The sequence below is a fragment of the Tupaia chinensis genome, unplaced genomic scaffold (genome assembly GCF_000334495.1).
Source record: "Tupaia chinensis unplaced genomic scaffold, TupChi_1.0 Scaffold000090_1, whole genome shotgun sequence".
Classification (NCBI taxonomy): domain Eukaryota; kingdom Metazoa; phylum Chordata; class Mammalia; order Scandentia; family Tupaiidae; genus Tupaia; species Tupaia belangeri.
Window position 1 is genome coordinate 841,445 of NW_006159552.1, and position 13,506 is coordinate 854,950.

Below are 13,506 nucleotides of genomic sequence, written 5' to 3' on the forward strand. Positions count from 1 at the left end.
TTTCTGCAGCTGCAGCCAATATGTGAAACAGGCCACTTGTGTCTCCTCCACCTTGCCATTACCTGCCAAACGTGTGGCCACCAGAGGCCCTCTGCCCTGATCCTAGTAAAAGAGCAAAACTAAGACACCACACCCTGCAGCAAAACTTTCTGCACGGGGGACCAGCAGTTGGCGTAATGGCTATGTCGCTGGACTCCCATGTAGTCAGCCGTGGTTCAAGTCCCGCACCCGGTGGCTTAAATTCAAGCCAGGTGCATATACCTGCATGCCCAAGATCCCAAGAGGAGAATGGAGGATTGCGGCATGGCTATTCCCCCTGGGGGGTGATTTCTTGCTTTCTGTCTCTCTGTCTCTCTCTGTCTTTCTGGCGAGTGCATGTGCCCTATAGCAAAAATCTCTCAAAACAAAATAAAACAAAACAAAACAAACTTTCTGCACTGTACTCATTCCAACCCTACAAAAAGAATGGGAGAAGGTAATGTATGAAGTGAGCCTAAGATAAAGCTTTGTCTCTGCCGCCCTGACCTCTGTTCCCTCCCCTGTGTACACTAATACCTCATTCTCACTTGGGATTCCAAGGCTGGACCATTGTCTCTCTCGCATGCAGAAGTGAAAGCTTTTAAAGTCATCCTGTTCATACATTGTGTGCCTTAAAAGCATAAGACACCTTGGGACCAGCAATTAGCGTAATGGCCGTGTCGCAGGACTCCCACGTGGTCGACTGTGGTTCGCATCCTGGACCCGGTGGCTTAAACTCACGCCGGGCGCGTGTGCGTGTGTGCCCAAGATCCCAAGAGGAGAATGGAGGAGAAGGGATTGTGGCGTGGCCATCCCTCCTGGGGGGTGATTTCTTGTTTTCTGTCTCTCTGTCTCTCTGTCTGTCTGGCGAGCGCACACACCCTATAGCGAAAACCTCTCCAAAAAAAAAAAAAAAGAATACTCAAAAACAAAACAAAACAAACAGAAAAAAGCATAAGCTACCTTCGAATGCCGTGGTCAGACATACACTGCCAACTGCCGATTCCAAGAATCATGCTCCGTCCGAGGGTGTCGGGGACGTGTGGGCCAGCTATGTATGCAGAGGGCCCTGTGCGTTTACGTAGCACAGGTGTCGCATGTACACGAGCCCGAGCACTGCCCAAGTCGAGTGCGTTCATTCTACAGTCAGGGCGATGTTAAGTTCAGCGTCGAGGTGTTTGTACTACCCTACACTCTGACTATCAGTGAGGTCAAGAAGATCTCTCCCCGTGGGTGGAACCTCCTTACTGCTATCCAGTCACTAGGGTTTTCTAAGTTAAATATTATGCTTGAATATTAAATATTAGCATTTTTCCCGAACGTCAGGCCCGAACTCTGTCTGATAAGGGAATCGCTCACATGAAGCCCACACACTTCAGTGAGGCGGAGTCTCCCGTTGAATCCCTTCTGGTCAGCCTGGCTCACACACACAGAGGCCAGTCTGGCTTCTGTATGTAACTGTGCTGTCCGTGCAGACTGGCTGGACTCGGGATTGAGACTCTAATGCGGGTGGGCCAGGCATTATCCTGGATCTCTCTAAGGAGACACGATTCCTTCCCACGGGGGGAGAAGACCTCCAGTCTTCCATTGAGTGAGCGAGGAAGCTACGAGGTCGCCCCTCTGCCTCACTCTGGGTGACACAGGACAGTAGGACTGTATGGGCAGGACGGTAGGCAGGGCTGCTAGGAGTAGAGGGATTGCAAGGAAGATCCGCAAATCCCTGGGACAACAGACTCATTGGTGTTGATCAAAGGTGGATGACAGTCAAGTAGCCAAGAGCAGATTGTGTTTTGTTTTGTTTCGTTTTTGTTTGTTTTGTTTTGTGAAGTGCATGCGTGTGCACACAAATGAGCGAGTGCAAGAGAAGCATCCCCTCCAGGTCCTGGTCATGCTGCAGTCTCCTTCCCTCCCTTCCCCCCAATTGACTTCCAGCTTGTCAGGATCTTGGAACATTAGCTCATACATTGCTTATTTAGGTTGACTAGGTCAGGAGTCCACACTGCTGTCAGCCATGTGGATTCCAGCATGATAGTATGTAACATAAAAGAACATATTCCTGCGGGAACCAGCAGTTAGCGTAATGGCTATGTCGCTGGACTCCCACGTAGTCAACCGCGGTTCGCGTCCCGGACCCGGTGGCTTAAAACTCACGCCAGGCATGTGTGTGTGCGTGCCCAAGATCCCGAGAGGAGAATGGAGGAGAAGGGATTGCGGCATGACCATCCCCCCGGGGAGTGATTTCTCACTTTCTGTCTCTATGTCTCTGTCTGTCTGGCGAGCGCACAGGCCCTATAGCAAAAATCTCTAAAAAAAAAATATATATATATATTCCTTTTTATTTTTTTTTGTTAATTTTAATTTGCTATAAGGCATATGTACTTGCTGAAGAGAGAGAAAGAGAGAGAGAGAAAGTGAGAAATCATCCCTTCGGTGGGTGGCCACACCACAATCCCTTTTCCTCCATTCTTCTCTTGGAATTTTAGGCACACATGCACATGTAGTCCGTGTATGTTTCAAGGCTCCAGGTCCAGGACACCAGCCAGGCAGTCTGCCACATGGGACCCAGCCACCTTAACCTCCACACTACCTAGCTGGCCCAAGAGAAAAGTCTTCATCTTAAAAAGAAATTATGGGGACTCTCAGGGGACATAGCGGTTATGTTACTAGACTCTCACATGGCCAACCACGGTTTGAGTCCCGGATCCAGTGGCTTGAAACTAATGCCAGAAGTGTGTGTGTGCATGCCCAAAAATTCCACGAGGAGAATGGAGGAGAAAGGATTGCAGCGTGTCCATCCCCCTGGGGGGTGATTTCTCACTTTCCCTCTCACTGTCTCTGTCTCTCTCTGGTGAACGCATACATCCTAAGGCGAAAAAAAAAAAAATTATGAAGACCTTAGGGATTGGTTTATGCAGTAAAAATGGGTAACATTAGGACCAGCAGTTAGTATAATGGCTATGTTGCTGAACTCCCATGTAGCCGACCACAGTTCAAGTCCTGGACCCGGTGGTTTAAGCTCACACTAGGCACGTGTGCGTGCGTGCCCAAGATCCCCAGAGGAAAATGGAGGAGAAGGGATTGCGGTGTGACCATCCTCCCTGGGGGGGGGGGGGGGGGTTGATTTCTTGCTTTCTATCTCTGTCTTTCTGGCGAGCGCACGTGCCCTATAGCAAACACCTCTCCAAAAAAAAGGGTAACATTGCAGAATCAATTTAATTAAAAAAAAAGATTAACGAAGGAAAATTCGACTTTTTTTTTTTCCCCCTCACTGTAAGCAACTTTAACCTAGTTACTGTAAAGAAACTATACTAGGTGGTACAGGGGCCGGCAGGTGGTGTGGTGGATAGGGGCGCCGGATTCCCATGTGGCCAACCCTGGTTTGAGTCCTGGACCTGGTGGCTTGCTTTCTCGCTTTCCCTTTCTCTCTCTCTCTCTCTCTCTGATAAAATAAAAAATAACAATACCAAATGGAATTAAATAAATAATTCTTTAAAAATAAATAAATAAAAATAAACTATAGTAGGTGAGACAAGTTATCTGGTGGAAACGCCTCCTGGAGGCCTTCCCTGCCAGTGTCGCTGTGGGCCCTGGGAGTGCGGAGTTGCCTGTTCTCAGGATGGTCCGCAGGGAGAGCACAGACCGGAAAGACACGAAGGCCCTATCGGATGAGATATATGCTCTGATGAAAAAGCAAGCGGGGTAAAGGGCAGTGAAGAAAGGCCTCTCTGACAAAGGACATTTCAGCAGCGCCCTGAAGGAAGTGCAGGAGCACGCCACACGCACCTGCAGGGCCAGAGTGTTCCAGACCAAGGGCCATGGTGCAGAGGCCCTGCAGCAAGTGTCCGCTCTGCCAGCTGAAGGGACAGTGATGGGCCAGTGTGCTGGCACACAGTGTGCCAGGGCTGGAGGAGGGAGGAGCCACGGAAATGCCACTGGCAGGTCAGAGTTGGGCTAGCGCTTCTGTGCCTGTGAGGGGCAGTGGGGCTGCTCGTGGAGGAGGGGCTGCAGGGTGGCTCGCCCTTGCTCTAGTGCGGTGCAAAGAACTCCACTCTGTAGGAACAACCATGTAACAGGGAGAAAGGAATGTGGTTTTCTACCTAAGTGTCTACACCCTCCTTCCTCCCATCACTTCCCAGCTTCCCTAACAAAGACTTCAGAGACATTCTGAGTTGCATTTCTCTCCCCTCTTCCTTTTCCAATGCACGCTCCAGAAAAAGCTGCCAAGATACCAGAATCTGGTCCTACTCATTTGGGCAGTGAGTGCTTTGAAAATAAATTCTATCTTATGTTCAACACCGACCTAACCACCACGCCGTCTGCCCGCCCCTGTCCAGGACAGGAATCATGGTGGGCCATGTGGGAGCTGGCTCTCAAATGCACCTCGCTTAAGCACAGTACTACGGGGCTGGCTCATGAGAACAGTGTTACACAACAGTCAACCCCAAGTTTATGTTCCCAACAAATAACCAGGGAAATACTGGGATGATTTCTTTTAGCTCGCCTTTTTTTTTTTTTTTAATTAAAAAATAATTATTATTTTATTTAACCTTCCTTATTTATTTCTTTATTTTAATTTGACCAGAGAGAGAGAGAGAGAAAGTGAGAAAGCAAGCTGCCGGGTCAGGGTCTCGAAACACGGTCATCCATGTGGGAGTCCAGTGCCCTTAACCACCACGCCACCTGCTGACCCCTAGTTCACCTCTTTTAAAATGTTAACTATTATTGATAATGCACATGGTCATATTATAACTTGACTAATATGCACTGCTTTCACACAGGGAAGAACCATTTTGTATACTTTAAAGGTATACAGTGACTAAATGTAAATTTTTTTTTACAAAAGATGAAGGGGCCAGCAGGTGGCATGGTGGTGGTTAAGGCTCTGGACTCTCACCTAGCCAACTACAGTTTGAGTCCCAGACCTGACAACTTGTCTTCTTATTTCTCTCTCTCTCTCCCTCTCTCTCTCTCTTTTGCTCTCTGTCTCTCTCTCTCTACTCAAATTTTAAAAATAAATAATAATGACAAATAAAATTAAATTATTTAAGGGAACCAGCAGGTGGCATGGTAGTTAAGGCACTGGATGCTCCCAAATGGCTGACCATGGTTCAAGTCCTGGACCTGGTGGCTTGCTTTCTCACCTTCTCTCTCTCTCTCTTTGTCTGTGTGCATCTCTCTGGTCCAATTGAAAATAAATGAATAAATAAAGGTAAATAAATACATTCTTTAAAATTTTTAATTTTTTTTTTAATTTTTTTAAAGTCATGGCATTTCCCATGGCTGTCATGACAGTAGTAAACCAGTCGATGTGACAGTGATGGTCCACTCGACTGCTTCTCCATGGATAGTCCAGTGAGCTACCCTGAAAAATGTCAGACTGGGAACCAGCAGTTAGCGTAATGGCTATGTCGCTGGACTCCCACGTAGTCGACCGCGATTCGTGTCCCGGACCCAGTGGCTTAAAACTCACGCCAGGCACGTGTGCGTGCATGCCCAAGATCCCGAGAGGAGAATGGAGGAGAAGGGATTGTGGCATGGCCATCCCCCCTGGGGGGTGATTTCTTGCTTTCTGTCTCTTTGTCTCTCTCTGTCTGTCTGGCGAGCGCACGCGCCCTATAGCAAAAACCTCTCCAAAAAAGAGAAAAGAAAAAAAGTCAGACTCAATCCCTAAGAATATGCTTGCCTGAGATTCACGTGGGCGTCAACCTCCTCCTCCCTCCTGAGGCCCACTCCACCCCCGTGAAACTGTCCTCAGGTCACCTTCTACTTCACGCGGGGACTTTAGGCCTTGGATGCCAAGTTCCCAGTCACCCCCCGCTGCAGGTCTGAGAAGTCAGTCTGGCCCCAGCACACACTCCCTGCATGTTCTACAGCCCCTCCCAAATCTCCACCTTCTCCCGGCTCTTTAAAGATGTCCCTTCCCCTGTGACATTTATCATGGTGGCCAGAGTCCTGACCTATCCCAGAGAGTGTGGCACGATTGTCATCAGCCAGACCTGGGCTTGATTTTAACTCTGCCTGAGAACAGACCACGGTTACCTCGATTTCCCACTCCCAAGAGAAGGATAAAAGTCGTCGCCCAGTGGAACTGATTCGAGGATGAAATGAGTGGACGTCGTAAGTACCGAGCACTCGGAAGGCCCTCTGGAGGTGCTGGTTCTCGGCCTTCCGTGTTCCAGTCCCCGTCCCTCCACCTGCCACCAGCACCTTCTACAACACACAGCGCTCTCGCCACGCCCTCACATCTGGTGCTCAGTTCCCTCATTTCCCAGCGTCACTTACTGAGTGTGTGTGTGTTCTCGTTTATTTCTTCTGCAAGTGAGAAAGGGTGAAAAGAGGGAGAGAGAAGCCTCAACAGGGTCTCAGGCCATAGTCTTCCCCCACGGCCTTAGCTAGGCAGGATCCCGGCACGTGTGTACCTGGGCTGCACAGGGACATGAACCTGGGCGTTCCCACGTGGCCTCAGTGTAGCAGCGTCCACTAATTATTTTTTTTGAGAGTTTTTTGTTTGTTTGTTTGTTTTTTTGCTATAGGGCACGTGCACTCACCCGACAGACAGAGAAAGACAGAGAGACATAAAGCGAGAAATCACCCCCCCCGGGGGGATGGCCACGCCGCAATCCCTTCTCCTCCATTCTCTTCTCGGGATCTTGGGCATTACGCACATGTGCCCAGTGTGAGTTTAAGCCACCGGGTCTGGGACTCGAACCACAGTCGACTACATGGGAGTCCAGCGACATAGCCATTACGCTAACTGCTGGTCCCCAGCGTCCACTACTGCTACACCACTGTGCTTGGATGTTGTGGGAGTCTTGGTGACCCTCCGATGGCAGACTCCTCCTGCCTCTGCTTCCTCTTTGCCTCCATTTTTCCTCCCTGCATCACCTGACTGCCCCCGCGTGGCCCTTCCCAGCTGGGAAAACCCAGGCACAGGCCCTGGCCCTGTCACTGCAGCTGGAGACGGAGCAGTGGTTTTGCTAGAACCATACTCATGGCCAGTCAGGCTCTCACAGACTCTTCGGGGTTGGAAGGTGGTCCAGGAGGAGGGCTCAGGGCCTGGCAGACACCTTAGCAGTGGGTCTTCTGCCCCCATAAGCTCCCTTTCTCAGGGTAGCAAGGGCTGGGGAGGGGGGAGCCTGCTGTCCCCACTGCTGGCATGCCTGGGCCGTGTCACATCAGGTGCTCCTAATTTGCCTTCCTCGACCCACTCTGGGCTTGTGCGGCCTCATGCAAGCCACTTAACCTGTCTGTTTCCTTCTCTGTCAAACAGAGATAATAATACTTAACGACATCGCGGGCGTGTAGTGCATATTAATTAATGAATATCTGTGAAGTGCTTTGAAGATGCCAAGCTACCTAAGTGTTTAAGTATTCTGATGATAGTCCTCGCTTCTTATGAGAGCCTTCCCGGGTTCCTGGACCATCACTCAGCGATTATGACGAGGGTCTCTTACCACCTGCTGTGCAATCCACTCAGGGGTCTAAGGCCCTCCCCATGAGAATTGAACCAAATGGATTTATAATTTGAAAAAGCTGTCCGTGAGGCCCGTGCCCAAGTGCCGGGCCACTCACAGGGCTCCCTAGCAATTTTCCAGAAGCCACTGGGGGGGGACTGCATGGTGCTATTTGCTGCGGACGGTGCTCGTTGTAATCGCTTTCATCTTTCACGTGGCGCTGCTCAGATATGGAGGGAATACTGCTTGTGTCGGGACTTGCGGGCTCCTCAGGCCATAGCCGAAGGTCAAGAAGGGAGAAAATGGAGGCCATATGGTTTGGCCAGCCCTGATTTATTTACAGACCCACAGAACTGTGCTGGGAAGAAAGAGAGTCGCTCATACCTGTCTTCCGGCAGCTCTCTGAAAGATCCCAGGTGCCCAGGCCCACATGTTCTCCGCCACCCCTCTTGGGAGGCCCTGTCTATTCTGAAAAGCCTTCAGAGGGGCTTTGGGTTCAGATCCGCCACTGGCGTTTTCTCTAGTGTCAGATTGCCGGCGTCTCACAAACCAGATGGTGGGCTGCATTCAGCTGCAGGGAGCGAGTCGAACAAGAAGAATCCATTCCCAAATCTTGTTGGCGATTCGGTTTGCACTGAGTCGGTCTAGGAAGTGAATGGAGCAGCCCGTGTTAAAGCCGCTGTGATCAGGGGACCAGCAGTTAGCGTAATGGCTATGTTGCTGGACTCCCACATAGTCAACCGCAGTTTGCGTCCCGGACCCGGTGGCTTAAACTCACGCCGGGCGTGTGTGCATGCGTGCCCAAGATCCCGAGAGGAGAATGGAGGAAAAGGGATTGCGATGTGGCCATCCCCCCCGGGGGGGTGATTTCTCACTTTCTGTCTCTCTGTCTGTCTGTCTGGCGAGCCCACGCGCCCTATAGTGAAAAAAAAAACTCTAAAAAAAAAAAAAGCCGCTGTGATCACACGTGGCCTCACAGCCCCAGCTAAAGGCTCGATCCCCGGATCCCTGCATATTCTTCTCTATCTTCATTTTCTCTGTGTGTGGAGCTAGGGGTGTGCCTCATCCTCCCCTACCAAGACCTCCTGGAGAAGGCACCCTCTGTCTGCCATATTTTCAGCACCTAAAATGGCTTTCTTAGGTTGTCTGGGGACTTTGTGTATTTTTTTGTTTGTTTCTTTTTGTTTGTTTGTTTGTTTAATTGCCAGAGGGACAAGTGTGCTGACCAGAAAGAGACAGAGAGGGAGAGCCCAGGTGGGATGTGATGACACCACAATCTCTCCTGCATCTCACCATCCTGTCCACCTCTGGGGCCTCACGTGCACAAGCCTGGCTTGTTTTCCAAGCAGCCGAGGCCCGGATTTGAATCATGGTGGGCCACGTGGTATCTGACTCCCCCAACCACCAGGCTACCGGGCGTCCCTGGTTTGGTTCCTTCCGCGTGTCGGATGCTGTAAATCTAAACACTGGGAGCCCCGCCCTTCAACGTTTCATATGAGGAATGAATTCTCACCGTTTTCAGACTCCTAGAGCTGAAGTCCTAGACCTTACTTTAAAAAAATAAAAAATAAAAAAGGTGCCCTGGTTCTATTAAGACCCCCTGAAATTTAATTGGCACGTAGGTCGGTAGTTCGCCTTGCCCATCCGGTGATCCTGACCCCAGATATGATTAGCTAGGGCTGTCCAGGCACGCTTTAGCAAGGAAGTCCGAGCGTACACGCAAGACAGCAAGCTCGCCGTTCTCCCCAAGGTGCCACTTAAACACCTGCTTTACGAACACAGGCAGGTCCTCTGGCTAGGGGAACAACGCGACACACATTTTGGGCTTTCAGCCAGGCAACTCTGCTCCTCCAGACGAGTCTAGGCTGCTTTTGGGGCGCACCATAAGAGCTGGAGTTTAAAGGAAACTCCCTTTTTCTGGTTAATATCGTGAATTTGTTAGGAAAAGAAAATTTTGTAGGGCATCAAAAAAGTCATGACATGGGACCAGTAGTTAGTGTATTGGCTATGTCGCTGGACTCCCATGTAGTCAACTGCGGTTCCAGTCCCAGACCTGGTGGCTTAAAACTCACACCAGGCACATGTGCATGCATGCCCAAGATCCCAAGAGGAGAATGGAGGAGAAGGGATTGCGGCGTGGCTATCCCCCTGGGGGGGGTGATTTCTCGTTTTCTGTCTCTCTGTTTCTCTCTGTCTTTCTGGTGAGCGCACGAACCCCATAGCAAAAACCTCTTAAAAAAAAAATAAAAAAGAACATCACAAAACAATAACAATTAACAGTTTGCTAGAAGGTTTTCTGAGAAATGAAGTCTTTTTCAATTGACTTTGTTTCTTAAAAGTCCTTTTTTTTATAATAACTTTTTGATTTTTTAAAGAATTATTTTATTTAACTTTATTATTATTATCATTATTATTTTCCAGTTTGATCAGAGAGAGACAGAGAGAGAGAGAGGAAGTGAGAAAGCAAGCCGCCAGGTCCGAGACTTGAACCGTGGGCGGCCATGTGGGAGTCCAGCGCCCTTAACCACCATGCCACTTGCCAGCCCCGACTTTTTAATTTTTCTAAGAATTATTTTTATTTATTTTTTAATTTGACCATAGAGGGAGAGAGAGAGAGAGAAAGTGAGAAAGCAAGCCGCCAGGTCCAGGACTTGAACCACAGTCGGCCATGTGGGAGTCCAGTGCCCTTAACCATCATGCCACCTGCCAGCCCCTTGTTAAAAGTCCTTTAAAGTGTGCCGTGGGGCCTGTTCCCTGGCCTGGTGAGTAAGCCGGTCAGCTCCCACATGGCCAACCCTGTAGTTCGAGTCCAGGACTTGACAGGTTGAGAAATACACTGGGCACATGTGCATGTGTGCCCCAAATCTCGCCAGAATGGGGAGATAGAGGAGAAGAGATTGTGGTGTGGCCATTCTCTGTTAGGGGTGCTTTCCCCTCACCCCTCTGCCTCTCGTCTCTCTGGCAAATGCATATGCCCTCCGGCAAAATTTTTAAAATGAAATAAATTGTGCTATGATAAACTGCATGGAAAGTGTCACAACCTCGGACAGATTTATATAAAATTATATGACAAGGGAGAAGGGCCAGTGAAAGGAACTTGGGGCCGGAAGATGGCGTTGTGGTTAAGGGTGCTGGACTCCCGGTCCCGGGAGGAAGGCTTTCTGAACTGGGTTGAGGTGGGAACTTGGGAGACAGGAGGAAAGACCTCATCTAGACGAAGTTTCAAACCCCACGGATTGTGAGATGCGTCCCACATAGCTGAACACGGTTCGAATCCTGAACCTGGCAACTTGCTTTTCCTCCCCCCCCCCTCTCTCTCTCTCACTCTGTCCCTCTCTGGTCAAATTAAAATAAGTAAATAAATAAAGTTAAATAATTCTTAGAAAGAAACAAACAAACAAAGAGGAACTCTTACCCATTCCCACTTCAGTAGCGTCTGCTTTCTCTCCCTGCCTGCTGATCTGTCCCTCCTCTCTGGCAGGCCTTGTGGGTGTCGTTCACTGGTCCCACACATGCCCAAAGCAAGGGACCCCAGTTTGAACCGAGAGGTTCATCGGGATTTAATGTGCAAGAGACAGATTCCCTCATGAGATAGCTGTGGCCCGAAGCATGCTGGAGTTACAATCGCCTTCCCCATGGGACCTTATTGGGGTGAAATGTTCTAAAATTGGTTGATGGTAGTGGTTGTACAGCTTGGTAGAATTCCTAAAGGCCACTGAATTGTACAGTTGAAATGGGGGAATTATGTGTGTGATACATCACCCTTTAAACAATAAAAGTTATTAAAACAACCCCCCCCAAAGGCACCGCCAGTATATGCTCACCTAGGTTCCTGCCCACCCGTGGTGGCTCTGCGCCTCCCTCCCGGCCACGCAGGACCCTTACACAGTCTGCAGAGGCCAGCCAGGGTCTGCGGAGCCCAAGGGAAAAGTAGTTCTTCACAAGGCCACTGCCATTTTTTACCCCTAGGAGGCCAATATTAGAAAGCTGTTTTGAGGCTGGCAGGTGGTGTGGTTGGTTAAGGCACTGGACTCCCACATAGGCGACTGTGGTTCGAGTCCCAGACCTGGTAGCTTACTTTCCCTTTCTTTCTCTATCTGTTTTTGGTCAAATTTAAAGGTAATAATAAATATTGATTTTAAAAAAATAAATAAAGCTGTTTTGGGGGCAGTTAGTGGTGTGGTGGTTGAAGTAGCTGAATTTCACATGGCCAGCTTCGTGGTTCAAGCCTTGGTCCCCTTGGATCAAAAAAGCTCATAGGGATGTCTGCTTATGTGCCCAAAATCCTGAGAGGAGAATGGAGGAGAATGGATTGTGGCATGGCCATCCCCCGAGGAGGTGCTTTCTCACTCTCTCTGTCTCTCTGGAGAGTGCATACACCCTATAACAAACAAACAAACAAACAAAAGAAGAAAGAAAGAAAAGAAAAGAAAAAGGAAAAGCCGTTTTGGTTTTTCTTTTAAACTAAAACCTGCTTTCATGTAGCTTCTGGGTGTACCCATCCCAAACATATCCATCCCTATTTAGTGACAACTCTCAGATCCTCCACACTCCACCCCAGTGGCTCTGCTCTGTGCAAACTGACAGCTCCTCCCATTCCTTGGATCCTATTACCAGGAGCTTGATGGTGGTGGTGGTGGTGGTGGGGAGGGGGTGGTTAACAGCACCACCTTAGCAATGTGACTCATGTGAAAACCTTGACCTCACCAAGCCGGCACCTCTGCTCCTTGTCTGTGAGCTAGATCCTCTGTCAGGTGCTTTCAACCTTGGAGACTCAGGGCCAGCAGCAGTGGTGCAGGCAGGAGGGTACTTCTGTGTGCGCTGGAAGCCAGGAGACAACCTCAGGTTCGGATCCCTGAAAGCATGCTGGGTGTGCGCATGCCCAAGATCCCGACTAGGAGGAGGGCTGGGGAAAGCAGACTGGTACGACAAGACTCTCTCGAAAGTGCCTATCCCTCTCTCTTTCTTGTGCTCTCTCATGAAAGAAGTAAAAGAAATACATTTCTGAGACAAAGCATTGTGAATTGTGTTGATTTTTTTTTTTTTAATCTAACTCTGGAAGTATTTTTAGTTTTGTTCTTTTTTTTTTTTCTTAGAGATTTTTATGATAGGGCATGTGCGCTCACCAGAGACAGAGAGAAATCATCCCTCAGGGGAAATGGCCACACCACAATCTCTTCTCTTCCCATCTCCTCTCAGGATTTTGGACATGCACACACATGCGTCCGGTGTGAGTTTGAAGTTGCCGATAGGGACTTGAACCGTGGTCTGCCATGTGGAATGTAATCATTATGCGATCCCATTATGCTGGTTCTAGTCTTTTTAGTTTTACTCTAAAAGTACTCTTAAGAGAAAGAAAGAAAAAAAAAAAAAGAAGCCAGCCCTTGGCCTAGTGGTTAAGATAGCTGGATCCCACATGGCCTACCAATGCTGTTAGAGCCCTAGACCCAGCAGCATAGAAACACTCTAGGCATGTGTGCACGCATACCTGAAGTCATGAAACGAGGGAGGAGTGGAAGAAAAGGGATTGCAGCACAACCATTCCGCTGGGTGGGGGAGGGTGCTTTCTCACGTTCTCTCCCTCTGTCTCCTAGCACACATATCACTTGCAAAAAAAATTGTTTTTCTTAAAGCGTATGATTATTCAGAGAAATTAGGTCTTTTAAAAAAATAATAATTTAATTCATTATTATTATTATTATTTAATTTGACCAGAGAGAGAGAGAGGGAAAGTGAGAAAGTACGTTGCCAGGTCTAGGTCTCAAACCATGGTCAGCCACATGGGATTCCAGTGCCTTGACTACCATGCCACCTGCTGGCCCTGAGAAATTGCTCTTTTTTCTTCCTGATCAGTAGGCTCTATGTGATTGAGACTATGATAAAGTAGATGAAGCAATTGATAGACATAGAGAAACTGATTTCTACCTGCTCCCTGAGGTCTGGGAGGCATCTTCACCTTCACACTGATTCTTTTCTTTTCTTTTTTTTTTTTTGGAGAGATTTTTGCTATAGGGCATGTGCGCTCGCCAGACAG

The 13,506-nt window shown here is 48.9% G+C and overlaps 1 protein-coding gene across 1 annotated transcript in view; it reads left to right on the forward strand.

Moving 5' to 3' along the window:
- Positions 1–13,506, forward strand: part of GMDS (GDP-mannose 4,6-dehydratase) — an 806,940-nt gene that overhangs the window by 742,009 nt on the left and 51,425 nt on the right. The gene's annotated exons all lie outside the window — the stretch shown is intronic.